General features: G+C 34.6%; 1 non-coding gene across 1 annotated transcript; it reads right to left on the bottom strand.

Moving 5' to 3' along the window:
* Positions 1-1,723: 1,723 nt before the first annotated feature.
* Positions 1,724-1,803, bottom strand: TRNAL-UAG (transfer RNA leucine (anticodon UAG)). Its single transcript has one exon. It is a non-coding gene; the product is annotated as a tRNA-Leu (tRNA).
* Between the last annotated feature and the right edge of the window lie 1,195 nt (positions 1,804-2,998).

The following is a 2,998-nucleotide window of genomic DNA, read 5'->3' as shown; positions in this document are numbered from 1 at the left end:
CGCTATATATGAGGGAATTGTATTGCAACTACGTATATGTGTATTCTAAGTGAGAAAGAGAGAGGAGATTGTGTGAGAGTGAAATGGAAATTACAACGGATCTGTTGTAGGTGTATCTCTTCATTTTGATGGATAATATATAAGGAAGGACAGGTTGTTTCTCTGTGGACGTAGCCCAAATTGGGTGAACCACGTATATCTATGTCTCTCTCTTTTTTTATGCATTTTTTGTGTTTGTGTTTCTGCAATATTTTATGTCTCCATTGCTTTGTAATATATAATTTTCTAACAAATTCTAGGACCGCCACCCGTGCACCAAGCTACCTGACCTCCTCGTTGAGTATGTCCAACGAAAACTCCATATTTATGTGGTGCTCTAAGAGTTTATCTTCCGCAAATGATTGAAACAAATAGTGTTGACACTCTATCAAATTCTACATATTGTTAATTATAGACACCATGGCGTGCATAAAATCCAAAAGCTTGTCAATAAGCTCTGAGGTGTTGATAGTGTTGTGAAGATCCATAGATTTATCCATTCCTTCCATGTAGCTCAAAGTGAGAAGAACAATATATTGCCAACCTTCCGAGAGAGGACTAGGGAAAAGAGAACTAGAACACCACAACTGACATAGATGAACTTTCATACACCAACTACATAGACTTGAGGGTAATTGGTCATACCAATCAGCCTCAAGAGACCATATATAATTAAGCCTCAAATTGTAGCACAAGCCATCCATAGTCCTTTGATCCCTCACCACAGTGAAAATCTCACTAGGACAGTAGAGAAGTGACTTGAAACTCATGTAGGACATAGAAATTGAATCCATCCTCATACAATCCAAATATAACACCGCAGCTGAGATGGAAAGCAATAAATCAGAAGCACGGAGAATTAAATGATATGACAACAGAGAGTGAGCAATATGAATTGAGTAAGCCACTTGTTCGTTGGAAAATGCCACTTGTGGTAAACCATTTAAAAGGGAATTCTAAAATGCGGCTGACGAAGCGGGCGAGAGCCTTTCGATGATCCAAATATAATAAAAGCCTAGGAAATGGAGACTATAGATCGCTCCCCAACAATCCTTATATCATAAACATTTGGTGTCATTTACGGAACTAGAGAGGAGGTTAATTTTGCATTTATTTCTAATCCTTTGAGTCAAATTGACCCCTTCTTTTGCTAAAGAATTGGCATTAGAATTAAGATCTCTATTAATGTAATAGAATATTACTTGTTCAAAATTTGTCAATGAAGCCTGGATCGTACGAATCAAAGAGGAAGATAGAGAATTAATAGTCTTCTTGCCTTAGTAAATTAATGAATGACCAATAAGGAATCCTCGAAGATGGTGAGTTGTTTAATTCCTCAATCATAAGCAAGCTCCAAGCCTTTCCAAAGAGCAAGAAACTTGGCATGGTTCTTTGTGGCTTTTCCGAAATTCCACGTATACTGCAACACCATTTGTTCATCAAGATCAAATATGACCTCTCCCTATCCCGCTATAAATATTCAATAAAAATATCCCATAAATTTTCTTACAAAAATGTGGGAAAGAAAGATATTCCTTTTCCTATTTTCAAAAAAATAAATTTATTTTAGAAAAGGTTGAAATTTTATAAATTTTTAATATTATAATTTTCATTTTCTTTATTATTGTTGAATATTTTAATTAGTTTTTAATCATATTTATTTAAAAAATAATTGAAAAGTAAATGACAGCTGTGGGATTTGAACCCACGCCCTTTCGGACCAGAGCCTAAATCTGGCGCCTTAGACCACTCGGCCAAACTGTCACATGCCATGAATTGTTTTATGAGGTTTTTCTACATATAGATTCAAAGATGAAAACTGAAATCAGACGCTGGATGTTGATAAAAGCACGCTGCCTCAACCTCGTACTGATTAAAATTATCATAGTCTGATGGATCATATGTGTTTATTCTATCGCTCCATCTCCTTATCTTTATCTCTCTCTCACTGCGACGGCAAGAACAGTAGAGTTTTAGCAGTATTGCTTGATTTGCCTACAAACGTTTTACTTTGGTTGGAGGAAGAGTCTGAAATATTTGAAAATGGATTACAAGCGTTTTACTTTGGTTGGAGGAAGAGTTTGAAATATTTGAAAATGGATGGGAATTGAGTTGTTAAATTAGTAGTGGGACGGTGATTAGGGATTGGGATCCATAAATTTAGGCTGACTTATCATTGTTATTTAAGAAAAATCATACCACTTAGAATTATCTAACCATGGTCATAAAGAGGTTAAGACTCTTACCAGATATCCCTGGATCTTGAACTATTAACCTATTTCCTTACCTAAACAGTTTATCATCTTTCTCGAATTTGATGGGTAATCCCTACACAATCCACAAATCAAATTTTGACCTTAATTTTTTCCACCAAATTATAACACAATAAAGTCCAAATAAAGTCCAAAAAAATCTGACCAAAAACAACTTTTGAGAAAAAAAAAAAAAGACACGATAATAACATGCATAATTATATAATTAAACTCTTTTTGTTTTTAATAATTATTCTTGCGCTCTTCGTAGCTTTCGTTTGGCATCCTAAATTAATTTTTCATGTGCGTGACTGTCAGGCTCGCAGCCGCACTGATTATTGCTTTACTTTCTCAGTTAGAAAAAGGGATAGTTTTAAAGGAATGGTCTTCCCTGCAACAATTTTAATTCTCTGCTGAATTGTTATGATAGCTGTGGAATTTCAACCGATGCCTTTCTGGACCATTCCCTAAATTTGTGCCCTGCACCAAATCAGCCAAACTATTAAATATCATCAATTAGAAACTGTTAAATATCCATCAATTATATTATGTAGAACTCAGAAGGAACGATACATTTCCAAAGTAAAACATAGCTTGAAAATGATTAATGGTTGGGTTTTTGATGAAAATTAATTATTTTTTGACATGATGTTGAAAATTGAGCAGAGAAGGTGTTTTCTGTTTGGTAGGGAAGAAATGTTAAATTT

Source organism: Pinus tabuliformis, chromosome 3_2, assembly GCF_031772625.1.
Source record: "Pinus tabuliformis cultivar Carrire ecotype Pingquan chromosome 3_2, CPIR1, whole genome shotgun sequence".
Taxonomy (NCBI): Eukaryota; Viridiplantae; Streptophyta; class Pinopsida; order Pinales; family Pinaceae; genus Pinus; species Pinus tabuliformis.
This window is presented reverse-complemented; position numbering and strand designations above follow the sequence as displayed.